Source organism: Eptatretus burgeri, chromosome 12 (genome assembly GCF_056783735.1).
Source record: "Eptatretus burgeri isolate ZD-2024b chromosome 12, Ebu_testis_v1, whole genome shotgun sequence".
NCBI classification, from domain to species: domain Eukaryota; kingdom Metazoa; phylum Chordata; class Myxini; order Myxiniformes; family Myxinidae; genus Eptatretus; species Eptatretus burgeri.
Window position 1 is genome coordinate 63,809,680 of NC_140972.1, and position 14,083 is coordinate 63,823,762.

Below are 14,083 nucleotides of genomic sequence, written 5' to 3' on the forward strand. Positions count from 1 at the left end.
GATGATTGGGAGAAGGGGGATTGGTCTGTAGTTACAGGGATCTGTTTTTGCACCTTTTTTATGCAGGGCAGTGATGTTAGCAGATTTCCAAGCAGATGGCAGATGACCTTGGGAAAATGAGAGGGTGAATAGAACAGAGAGAGGGTGAGCAAGAGCAGAAGAGCAGGCTTTGAGGACACGTGGGCTGATGCCGTCTGGACCGGTTGCAGAATCTGACTCGAGGTTTGAAAGCAAGCTCTCCACCTTGTCAGGAGAAAAGGATACAGAGTCCAGGGACAGTTGGGTGCGACTGGGTAAAAGTGGGTAGAGATAGTGATGGGTTTGGGACACAAGATTTAGCTGCAAACACCGAGTTTAGACATTCAGCTTTATCACGTGTGGAATCAGCAGTGCGGCCATTTGAGGTAAGGGAGGGGATGGAGGGGGAACATACACCAGAAACAGATTTGATTAAACGCCACCAGGATTTTGAGGAGGGAGAGAGGTCTGAGAGTTCAGACTTGAGATGAGAAAGATGTTGTTTTCTGGCTCTGAGGGTAGATACACACTTGTTCCGAGCTTTGTGGAAAGAACTGAGATTGCCCTCAGTTGGGTTTGCTTTCCATGAGGCAAAGGCAAGTTGTTTCAGGACAACTGCCTCGCCACAAGCTTCAGTAAACCAAGGGCGGGAGGAAGGGTAAGACAACTGAACACGAGAGGGGATAAATCTGTGCATGAGGGAGAGCAAGTTTCTTTGAAAGAATTCCCAGGATGAGTTGATGTTTGAGAAAGTAGTGATAGGAGACCAGTCTGTAAGTTTGATGGCTGCTCGGAGACCCTGCCAGTCGGCTTGAGTGAAATGCCAGACTCGACGGCGGTGAGGTGGTTCTCTGATGACAGCCAGAGAGATGTCCACTTTAACAAGGACGTGGTCAGAAGAACCAATTGGAGCGAAGGAAGAGCAGCAGATATTGTCAGGGAAATTTGTCAAAATCAGATCCAGAAGAGATGGAGTACCATTGGTTGAGATCCGGGTCGGGAAGTTGACCGATTGAGTCAGTCCCAATGAGTCACAGAAAGCTTTTGCTGACGTCCCATGGCAGGTGAGAGAGGTACCCACACCTAGCCAACTGGCGTGATGACAATTGAAGTCGCCACATAAGAGGAAGAGAGAGTTTATCATTTCGTAATGGCACAAAAGGGGTATCTTAAAAAATATAAAGATTCAAATGTTTTGTTTTTCAATATTTTAGATGGGGATTATTGTGCAAAGAAAATTAAACTATTGAAGGAATTTGAGAATGAACAAATCTTTATAGGTTCATTGAGTGAGCTAAACAATATGCATCGGTTATTTGATAAAGAGTGTCCCGAGTATAAGACGTTTCAGATATTTCTTTCGAATCACCTTTAACAAATCTTTATCTTATTGCATGGATTATTTGAAAAAAAAAAAAGTGTCTCCAGGTTAAAAGGGGAGACAAATAAATATACCTTGGGATAAAAAGGGGGTTTATTTTTAGGGAAAAAAAAATATGAATCGCTGAAAATCCCCCATTCATTTACATGGGGAAAAGTGAGCCAGAACCAGTATATTCACCCTACTCTCACCTTCCATTGTTTAAATGTTCAGAAATCGATTAGATGCGCTGCAAATCGATTTAATAGTTAGCGAGCGAACAATGGAGACGTCCCTTCCCCTCTTCTGCGAAGAGGAAGAAGAGGCATACCGTCCCGTGATTCATGATGTCAACAACTCCCTCCCACCCGTGGTTGAGCGGGAGATGGATCACGAGGGCATGAGTCACGCCGGGCGCGGGGGATGGGGGCGGAGAAGGATAAAGAGGAGAGCCTTTCTTTGTTCGGAGTTGAGGGGCGTCGTTCAGCAGGCCGTCGGGTCCTGCTTGGCTTGGGTTAGGGTTGAGGCCTTCGGAAGCTTTTTGCTTCTGCAAAGGAGTTGTTCAGCAGAGCTTCGGGTCCTGCTTGGCTTGGTAGGCTTTTTGGAGAGCTGCTTTGTTTGTAAGAAAGTTGAGCCGGTTGCTCGGCTCGAGCTGCGAATGGTGGCTTCTTCTTCTTCTTCTTCTTCTTCTTCCTCTTCTTCTTGGTTCGTGGAGCTCTTTGTTCTCCGTTTGGTTCCCGGTTTGGTGAGACTCATCGACCTCTTCTTGGAGGTGGTTCCTCGGGGAAGCGACGCATCGACGGAAAGGATCAGCGCCTCGTTTCACCAGCAAGTGTTGATAAGCACGGGAGGATCCGCGGGAGCTCGGCGAGGATCGTGGCTCACGCGATTGGATCCAGCTCGCTCTCGCTGGAGCCCGGGTCCGAACAACTTGAAGACCACACGAGGTGGAGAGGTTCGAGATAGGCTCTGGGTTTCAGCTCACCTCTCCTCCGAGCTGGAGCTCGTTATTAAAGGCCTCAGCCACCATTTCTTGGGTGTGTGTGTGTTTGTGTGTGTGTGTGTGTGTGTGTGTGTGTGTGTGTGTGTGTGTGTGTGTGTGTGTGTGTGTGTGTGTGTGTGTGTGTGTGTGTGTGTGTGTGTGTGCGTACGTGTGTCCGTGGGCCCGTCTAATAAGTTGGAAATTGTTAAGTACTTTGTGTGCTGTAAATGTTTGCATTGCATTTCGTTAAGTCGGTATAGTTCTGCTCTTATGTGCTTCCCAAGATCCCCATTTTTATTAATAAATACCCCAATTGTTAAATGTTTTCAGCTCGTCGCATCGATTCTTTCATTGATTGAGCATTTCGTGTGTTGGGAGTTAGAAAGCCGTTGGTTTGCCATAAAAGGGGGACATTTGGACCAACGGTTCTCGGCGATTAAGCCGCTCGGAATCGCACACGGTACAGGCTCGCCTTGGCGGTTTGTTCCGTACGGGTTCCGTCAAGGGTGGAATACCCCGGTAGTTGAATCACGTGGGTATTTAGGTACATTGAAGATTGGCAATCGACCCTACCACACGTGGTCTGCCCATTGGCGTATTTCGGTTCTTGTACAAGGACCCGTCGACTCGGAGGTATCCGGGCGGCGATCTATATTCCAGGCGATCAGTCGGGCCAACTCAACTTGCGGCTCCATTCAGAGCGGTCGGTTGGCGGCCGCCCGCCCGGCACCGTAACAATATACAAGCAAGGAATATAATTTTATTATATACCTACTATACTCGACAAACCAGGAAATAGTTCCGCAGATATCCATGCAGGGGAATTTCTCCGAATTCATTGCAGACAATATTACAGACACCACATCATTAAACTTCTTTCATTAAGGTAATATTGTTGTGGTGCCGGGTGTCGGCGGCGAGCACAACCACTAGGTGGAGCAGTAGAGTCTGCTCCAAACACCCGGAATCTAGATCGTGCTTCTCGGAGAACTCCGAAAGGCACGGGTCCCTTACAGGACCGTGAATCACCAATAATTCGGCCGCGTGGAATAGGGTTAATTGGCAACTTCAATATTCCTAAGTATCCACGCGTCAAAGCTACCAGGGAATTCACACCCTCGGCAGGCCTCGAGTGAAATGAGCCGTTATCGTGCTCGAACCGTGCGTAACCTGAGCGGATGGTGACCAAGACCCATCGGACCAAATGCACAATTTTCCGCTTCCCAATTTCCCAACACACACCGTGCTAAGCCAATAAAAGAAGCACAGAAACGAGCTGGTACATTCAACAATAGGGGTATTTATTTTACAATGGGGGGTAGGGAACATAAAAAGAGCAGAGTTATCACGACTATAGCAAGGGAAATAATGTACAAGGAACACAGGCACTTAACAGTTCTACTTAGGCAAGACAGGCCCGCACACAGACAGGCACACCAAAAAATAAAATGGACCTCAATGGTCTTTTTTCGGCCCTTCGGCTCGAGAGGGAAGGCGAGCTGAGGGTCAAGGTCTGGTTGGTACCTCTTCGCCTCGTGCGGTCTTCACCGACCCGCGCTTGTGGAGCTCGGATTCCGTGGAAGGAAACGGGATCCTCAGCTCGCTCGCTCCCACACAACCCGCCTCGGTGGGACTCGAACCCACGTCTCCAGAATCCAAGGAGCGATTTGGCCAACCGCGAACGCCGATCGGCGACCCGAGCATCATGAACACGAACACCAACCAGGACGAACGCCAACTCCGACCAGCACGATCATCAACCAGGAGCCACGAACTCAACCAGCAGGAACCAACCAACTTCTCTCTCTCACGAGCAGCTCGTGACCTTTCTTATCCCTCCCCCTCGCGGGGGTGGAGCGTCTGCTCTGAGGTAGCTCGCCTCCTGATTGGACAGTTGCATCGCGTGATTCGCTGGAGGTCCCTCATTGGACAGACCCACGGTAGGTGGGGCAACTCCCACCCTTCTGGGCGGAGTCCCGATCGGAGGCGTTTGTAGCTCCGCCCACTTCCTCACCTCCGACCACATGCGTAATGGCGATGGTGCTGAGTGGGAGATGGGGCGGGTGAGACGCCCGCTCATTGCCAATTGGCCAAAGAGGGACGCCATGCTCATGTTAAACTCCACCCAAGCACGCGCTCGCTGGCGAGCACATGAAGAATGCTGTGAGCAGAGTGTTGTTGTGAAAGTGAAGATGGGCGTTGTTGTAAGCGATGTAAAAATCCTAACTATCAAAATAACTCTGCAGCGCACGAACATTCAATTCCCATTCGACTAGGGACGGGACCCTAACTAGAAACACGTACTTACTGATATAACTGATCTATAGGACCTGGCTGTTGTGTGCACATGGCTGCCAGATTCGTAACAATATTTCAAGAAGAATTGCGACATTCTGTTTCTCACTTGCAAAAAACTGAGCATGTCACCCCTGATGTCTTTCATTTGCATCTGTCCCACAGCCAAACTGCAAGTGTGGCACCAGCACATAGTTACCAATTAACCCATAGTCTGTGACATTTAGATGACTGTAAACATCCATCAACTTCATCCCACCCAAAGTTTGTTGTCATTACTTGAGAGCAAGTGCATCCCTATAAACAAAGAATGTGGAGCATACATATCCTCTGACCAAGCACAACTTTGTTGGGAGTTCAATAAGATATTTGTTTAACCTTGTGTAATCGATATATATCTCTGCTCGTTAAAAGTGTCGACTTTTGAATTTAGTGACCAAACTCTGACCAGATACTTTTCAACATTTCAACACTCTTGGAGGGTGCCTGTCTCTCCAAATTGTACAAGGAAGTTTCCTGGCTCTACTTTCAGTGCTGCATGTTTGGTACCAATTTTTCTTGAAGCATCGTCTCCAGTTAAAATGTGAGCCTTCACTAAAACATTGCAGAACGTATGTCCAAGCTTTGGTGTAAAGTAATTGATCGATGTTGGTTCCCAATACTAAACTAAATCCAAAGCCCTTTTTAAGCCTTTGGCTTGGGAAATGGATGCATATCCCAGCAATAGAACTTAAACGTCTACCATTCAACAGAATAACACGATGGGGCTTATGATAGATTGCTCAGTTAACATGGGGCACAAGCCGATGTTCAGCTTCCTCAGTTGTACGAATGAGCTGTTCAACTGCAGTTGCATCATTGGTTGGGTGGAGCACTGCAGGAATAATGTCCTCATTCACAACCATTCCACTTGCAATGGCTTGGAAGTTTTGTCTGAACAGATTATAAGCCTGCTAGTTTGTGGGCAAGTAGCTGGAAGTTGGTTTTGTTCAATGATGATCCAGAACTTGTGCATTTGACCAGGGATTGGCACGTCAAGATCAATGTTTATTAACTCGACACTTCCAGTGTTTAAAGCTCTTTGAAGCCTTTCCGATTCATTAACAGATAATTCAGCACAGCTATCAAAGACCACTTGCAGCACTTGCACAATACAAACTGCTTGCACATTTTAATAGACATTTGCGATAGCTTCGGAAAAGTTATTTTGAGATGGCTCAATGCACCATTAAATTTGTGATGTGAATCTAAGAGTTGAATCTAAAAGTATTGCAGCTTTGCGTGACTGTGAAACTGGCTCAAATATGCATTCTTCTACAGTGAGTTTAGTATCAAGTTTTGCGATTAGTGTGTGCTTCGCTGGTTTAGTAGTAACATCACCCTTGAACATCGGGTTTATTGGCAGCAGACCATGAGTCAAAATGTCCTTCATTGTTTCTCCCCTCTCTCTGGCAATATCCATGACATTTTGTGCATAGGTAATCGGCTTTGTGTAACAACTTCAGGAGCCATCATTGTTGTAACTGTTCTTGAGTCATTAAACTGTGGTAGATTCTGTCTTGAAATATTTTCAGTTTTTTTTTTGTCCTTTAGTTTTAACCTTGCTTTACAGAATTGTTTGTATACTTCTGCTCCATTCAATGACATTCAGTATCCTGACTGACGCTTTCATCTAAAGGCGGTTTCATAACAAAATTATGGAGATGGACATGGTCAGTTACTTAGATTGGATTTCCTTTTCCTATCTTGAACTGGAGAGGCTTTGTGACATTGTAATCGAACATCTGTCTTTTGGTAACTGTCAGTTCATGATCAGATGTCTCCCTGTGGTCATTCGATTTTGTATTGGTTAGACCTTGGAACACATTGGTGATTGCTGCTAAAAGGATGGCCAAAGGGTACACACACTCGCCTCAAAGCTGTCAAGCCTGGATTTGAATGAACCTTTAGGGTGGTACCCTGACTCGATTACAAATTTGTATTATTGGTTGAGTATCTTAAGGGGTCAACGACCTCGAGACTCCTCAGGGTCAATCCTGCTCTATAAGAGTCACAGTGGCCCTATCAGATAACATTAATGGTGATACCCCAATGGGACATCAAATGGGATCAGATCCTCCAATGGGACATTATATGGGATGAGATTCTCCAATACGACATCATATGGGATCAAATATGGGGCACCAAATGGGATAAGATCATAAGACTTTCAATAGCACATCATATCAGATCACATCCTTCAATGGGGAAACATATGGGAGCAGTTCTCACCCTTCTCTTGTAACTCCTATCTTTGTGCTGTGGTCTATATAATGTTATGGTTTTGGAAAACTTACCCCAGTGGGAGAGCATACATGGCCATGTAGGTGACCCGAGGATCAGTTATTTCATTAGTCTTTGTATAGATAGTCCTTGGTCCCTTGTCAAAAGGCTTTTCAGGGGGCATGTGTTGGCTCGGCTTTATTTTTCCAATCTAATGTCTCTCCCCTTCCCACTCTGTTACTTTCAATCTTTCCTCCTTCACACCATCATTCTGTTGAACCCCTCTGCTACCTTCAATCTCACCTTCTTTACCCCATAGGTCTTGCCTTCGGCCCCACGGCCGTTCGGTCATCCCTCGGTCCGGCAGAGTTCCTCTCCGTGTTCCCTCCATCCGCGCATTGTTTAATTGTGCATGTTCGACCAGTCTGTAGTCATTAATCTATTGGGTGCTCGCACATGCATGTTCATGTCACATCTCATGCATGTTCATGAGGCTTAGTGCTCGTCATGGCCTGCGAGGTGCGGTGCTTCTCACAGGCGTGGTACAGTGCGAGTGGGCATTTTGCACACGCAGGGAGGGGTCTGGGGGCTCTCGTCATGGCTTTGGGCATGGAAAGGGAGGGGCAGGAGCTGCGTTGAAAGTTCCATCGGAACGGCGTGGTATTTTCCACAAGTGACATCATGGACTCCCTCGGCTTCGGACTAATGGGAGAGAAAGAAAGCTTTTGGGAAGAGAAAAAAAAGAGCTGATGTGAAGAAGAAACAGAAAGGCAGGAGCAAACAGGGAAAGCTCGCACGAACAGGGACTTAAAGAGCTCGTGAGAGGGAGGAGAAGAGGCCAGACAAAAACGCAAGATAATTTGCCCGTCAGTGAACGTTCGTTCCTTGAAGGAGGTTGATGATCATGAGAGAAGCAGAAGGCAGAAGGCACAAGCGAATGGGGAAAGCTCACACGAGCAGAGACAAAAAGAGCTCCTGAGCAGACGGCTTAGAGAACAGAAATGCTGAGAGAAGCAGAACGGCAGAAGCTCGCATGAGCAGAAGACTCAAAGACAAAGAAGGCTTGTGAGGGAAGGAACAAAAGCATGTGAGGGTAATGAAAGGAAGGTTTCACAAGAAGTTGGTGTCGAGCTTCTGTGGAAAAAGAACACTCTTTCCACAAGCGTCATCTTGCCCTCTCGATCCTATCAGTCACAAAGGACGAGGAGGGTGAACGGCGCCACCTGATCGACGGGGGCCTGAGGAGGAAGAATCTGAGGCAGAGGAGGGTTAGTTGCCAATAAAGCTCGCATTACTGCGACCCCAGAGTGAACTTGCCGACTGGGTCTGGGCACCAGAATCTGAGGCAGAGGAGGGCGAGACGCACATCTGGCTTGCATATCTGGGACGCCGGGGAGGACTCGCCTACTGGGTCTGGGCACCTCAGGGACACGGTTGCGTGTCCCCATCGCATCACATCGCCACTGCCCATCTTCCCCATCCATTTTCATCCACATTCTCTTGTATAATTGGGACTGTGTGAGGTGACGGAGAAAGGAAAAGGCTATTTTTCTTTTCTCCAGATGTTACTTTTATTTTATTTTCAAGTCCTTGTTTTATTCTTCTCCCCCGAGTGAATAATGGCCAAGTATTTTGTGTAAGTAAGATTGAATAAGAATATGTGTTGTGGTTAAATCTGCTCTTCTGTGCCTTTTTGCTTTCTTCCTGATAAATACTTGCTTTTAAATGATTGCTTGCTTGTGTGTGTAATAAATAATTGCTTGTCCTCATTTCCAATCTGTCTCGGTTGTCTTTTCCTTTTTTGGTCCGACACAGTATACAAGTATAGACGAGAAGTTGTAGCCCAATAATTTGCTTTGTTCGCCAGCGCACACTCACTGTAACACTCGGCAGTAATCAGAGTGTGTGCTGAGGACACGTAACCCCAATTAGCCAGCCTTCCACAGGTAAGGTATCATGCGAAGTAGTGTAACCCTGCCCGGCTTGGCCGTGCCAATCGGCGTTCATGCTTGTCTAGAAACCTGCCGGTGTGCGGAGTTATCTGTGCCCGGTGACCTCAGGACCGGGCGTTCGGGAGGGATCCAAGTGCTCCCTGTCGTGGCAGGCCTCAAACCCCGGATCTGCGACAATATTATATAATAACTAGCAGAGTACCCGCCCGATTGGCAATCTTGTTCCAAGCGTGCAACATGTTCTTCTGATGCACACCATTATTTAGACAGTGTATAGGCAACTGACATCTCTGCACAGGCAAAAAAAAAAAAACCCCGGGTTACGTGCATGAAGCAAAAACATACCTCCTGCTTATAATTCAAAACACTTCACAGCACTGGAAAACGTGGGGACAGGAATACTGTACCGTAAATGAAGGAAACTTGTAATACCCTCCCCCATCTGGAGGTGGCGCTACATGATACACATTTACATAGAGAATTTGCATCTCCCCATTCACCTCCCCAAGACCACCGGCAAAGATAAAAACACCCCGATACATTACTTGGAGTTATGCTGATCCTATGTAGCAAGACTGGATGTAATCAGCTCAGCACTGTAGGAGGAGTAGCACGACAAACACATAAACACCGGTCCTCAAATTATAGTAAGGATATATTCCCTTACAAGGAACTTTTGACGCAGGAGGCCATTAGGCCCATCAATGCCTGCACTTTGATTACCAACCTTGGTTGTTTATCCATGCTCTAACCTTTTTTTAAAACACTGAGTGTCAAGCAAGGAAGCAGCATGCACCATTTTTTTTAAGTCTTTGGTAAGACTTGAACCACTGACCTTTCAGACTCAGAGTGGACTCTCTAACCATTACACACCAGCGAGTCTGGTTAAAACAATATTGTTTGTTATCCCACTGTTTCCCCTTTGCCTTCATTTTATCTGTTGATCCATTTCCCCCTGGTCGTTCTGGTCATTTGTGAGCCTCAATACCTGTATAAAATAAAAATAAACTCGAAAAAATAAAATAGAAATCAACACGAATGCACTCGAGTCAAACATTTCGATACACACGCTTTATATTTTCCATGGGCTGTTCCATTAAAATCCACACAAATACGAGTGCTGCAGACGACAGTCAGAATTGGAAAGGCAAAAATCTTGCCTCAATCTCTCAATGAGAAATGAACAAGAAAAGCCACGATGCTTCCATTTTTCCTCACAAAATGGAAACGCAGACAAGGCATCAGTCGAGCCATCCAATTTCAAGTCCACAGGTCCAAGGTCTCTTGAAGGTAAAGCAATGATACAAGTTAGTCCCTTACGAGCACCACACCAAAACCTTTGAAATGCTGAACAACCATGGGTGGAACATTATCAGCACAAACGTAAATAGCTATTTGAAGAGATCATTTCAAAATAACCTGTAAAGGGAATGATCCACACCACCCCCTCCCCCAAAACAGATGTCAACCGAATGAGGTGTGACAACGCATTCTTTAAAACCCTCAAAAGAAAGGAGCCACTTAAGCGATATGCTTGAATATCCCTATCATCAGCATCCTCGAGAGCTAGCTATTTGTGCAATTCATGGCAATTCCAAGCCACTCAAGCAATGGTAATGCAATCTCCACATGAGGGAGTGAAGCAAACGGGCGTGGCTTCCTGAAGTTATGGGGTTTAAATCCCAAGGGCTTTTCCAGCAACATCTCACAGAACCATTCCCTGTACTTCTTCTTCGGAAGCTTGCCACGCCCCAACACTATGGTAACCACTACTTTACATCACGGCTCGGCAACACGAGAACAGTAACCCCGTTTCTCTCAAGCGGCACTTCCTAGCGGGATCCAAACATCCAGAAGCAAATGTAAACATGCCTGCTCTTCAATTAGAGGCTCATTTAAAGTTTGCAGCACAAACTATGAGAATACCCTTTTCTTTCCGCTCTGCTCGGAAAGAAATTGCTGCAAACATGGCTTTTAAAAACCTTCCTTTCCAAAATGTTCTTTTTCTCCCACCACAAGTAGTACAGCCCCACATCGTATTAAATTGGTTTTGCACAAAGAAAACATCCTGAGTTGTGCATTAACCATCAACAAACAATAACAACCATTATATTTTATTCTTTACACAAATCATAAATGTGAAAAAAACAGCAGGTTTCATGTGATTTACAATCAACATTCCATGAGGGTTTACAATCGAAGCGAATCTCAGCTTTAATGGAAGGCTGAGCAACGTCAAGCAGAGGAATTTCCTGAAAGCAGGTACAAAGAGGAGATGCAAAATGTTTTTTGCGGAAAGACCATTTCCTCCTTGGCCATAGGACACATTGCTTTGGTGCCAGAAGGAAACGGCATTCCACGTTCTAGCATGCAGCTTTGGCGGTGTAAACCTGACATCCTCAACTCAGAGATATCAAGAATGGCACGGGGGAGGGTGAGGGTAAACGCAAGGAGAGTCGAGAGAGTGAAACGAAGGTGATAACTGCAAGAGAGGAAGGGAGGCGGGGAGGGTTGCAGCCAGGCTGTGAACCAGAAAGTGAAATCAGAGTGCTATGCTTTGGTCAGCAGCCCAGCCATCGTCATCCACATGCCCCCATCCTATAACCCACTCCCACCATTCAGCAATGTCTCCCCATACTCTTAACTCCTTCCCACAACCCCCGTCCACACACGACAGTCAGCAGATAATGATCTTCACTGAAGTCGACACATAAAGCATCTTGACAGAATGCTCATTTTTATACAGCTTGCTGCACGGCAATACAGTTATACCTTAATTGCAGCTCAATTTTCCATAAAATGGGAATAAATTGTTCCTCGCAGGAGGCTTCAAAATGACGACAAGCATTATCTAGTCGATTTGAAATGACAAAGAAAAATGTAGTTTCCAGGTATTTGCCAATTACTTCTGTCACTTCACTGAAAGCAGTCGATTCAATCAGTGCACCACATATTAAAACAATACCAGTGAATGAATTAATAAAAAAAAACTGTCAACAAATGAGACAGACCAACAAAGTTCATGTTTATCGGTGGTCATCTTCCACAATGTCAACAAAAGCACAATCTGTAGCCGTGACAGAATGATCGAGCTTTGGGAATTAGTCGTTTAAATCTCCGATATTCTTTAAAGACTGATGATTCTGGCAATAAGAGAAACGTCAAACAATAACAGAATTTGGAAACACCATCGCATTTTAAACTGCAAATTAATTCAAAGCAACACTGGGAAAACGTTACATCGCAATTTTAGCCGCTCCGTTCAACCCATCAATAACTTGTCTGCCAAAAAAGTGGAATTTCCTGTCCAAAAGTTGGAATGGTGGGTCTTTGGCTAGTATGCTTGCAGTTTTCCCAGCAAGGTAAACAGATCAAACTTTTATGTGCAAAAAGCATTTTCAAAAGATTAAAAATAAACAAAATAACGTAAACATTTTGCACATGTTTTGACTCAACTGATCTCACAAAAGGTTAAACAAGCAGTCATAGACTGGTACTTATGAAATTGTCAACTTGACCACTGACTTTGTCTAATAAAAGCAGTCTCTGGAGAAGGTAGCGACGCAAACCAGAAGTTTCTACAATTATTCTGTACCAAACCATCAAAAATCATAAAGTCGACCGAAGAAAAAATCTCCATTTCTCCACGCAATTATTTAATATTATTTTATCAAAGTCACAAAACCGTAATATTCGGCCATCCACCAACAATCTTTACATAATCCGACGACTTAGCGAGTCAGGCAGGCGACGATAACCTTTATTGGGATAAAAAAATGACTTTTAAACACCATCTTTATCGAAAACACCGTCAGCGCGCACACGGAAAACCTTTACGTAACTCAACGACGCCTTTGCTTGAGCGCGCTGCACCACGTGACGAGCCGTGACGCGGCGAGTGAAATATTTTTTATACAATCCTAAAACGTCTCCAAAACATCCGATTTTTACCGGAATTTCGACAACCCAGTGTTGAGCGTCCTAAGCGATCGCAAAATCCGAAGACAAAATTAAAATCGAAGTTAAAACAAACTCATAACGTCGACCGAAGCAAAAATACTCCATTTCTCCACATGAATTTACGGAATTATGTTTGACCTCACTGTGACCTTGACCTTTGACCGATTTTGACCAAAATCTAATCAGCGCTAGCCATCACCCTCCTGAATCACGTGGTATAATTTGACATTGGTATCTTCTTCTGTTCTCGAGTTGTGCCCACACACATCGTGCACACACACACACACACACACACACACACACACACACACACACACACACACACACACACACACACACACACACACACACACACACACACACGACAGAAGTCATCAATATACTTCCGAAATCTTTAGATTTCGTAAGTAAAAACGATACTTCAGGTACGTGATAGGTGCCTTTCAGATATGATCTACAAATCAAATATTTCAACATCAGGAAAAGGCAATTGGCCCACTGATGAAGCGATACGTATGCAAATGGAATGGTCGATATAACCAACTATAAAGCATATTAAAGAAAAATAATAATAGTTAGTATTATTAATGACAACAAGAACAAACTAGGGTACATAGAACACATTACGCCGTGCAGTGTTCAAGTTTATACTTCAATTTAAAAGATTGTTAAAATAAATTCCAGAAGTTTCATGCAATGAAGCAGTCCATTGCACGACCCTGTTGAACACGTCGAGGTACGACTAAAAGGTCCAAGGGTTTTGGAAGGTAATAAGATTCAGGCAATTTGTGTTCTACAGTGTTCAAGTGCATAATTCAACTTAAATAAAGTAAAGATTGTAAAGTCACACAAATAAATTAATTCCACAATTTACCACCATTTTACCACTGTTGACGCAGTGTCTATTACACCACTGTATCTAACGCGTTACATTATTCGTGCTTCTTGTTTATGTTCTTCATGATGGCCTTAAAAACAGCAAGTTTCCTGTTTGGAATGATTTTAAATTTTGTTTGACTGCCAAGCAGGCAGACAGAGTAAAGAAATTATATCACTCCTCTCTGTACATGTGCCATCGGGTCAAATTCAGAGCCATAGCAGTGTTAAACGGCAGGTTCGTTTTCCGATTCATGTTCAAAATATAATATGCAATTTAAATTAAGTTTTCTCGGTCAAAAACTGACGTTTGTGGACATATGGACAGACAGACATGAACCAATTGCTCAACCCCGCTTTCCGCTTCGCGTGCGCGGG

The 14,083-nt window shown here is 44.9% G+C and overlaps 1 protein-coding gene across 4 annotated transcripts in view; it reads right to left on the reverse strand.

Moving 5' to 3' along the window:
• PTPRA (protein tyrosine phosphatase receptor type A) overlaps positions 1–14,083 on the reverse strand; it is a 215,885-nt gene that overhangs the window by 115,573 nt on the left and 86,229 nt on the right. The window lies entirely within an intron of this gene.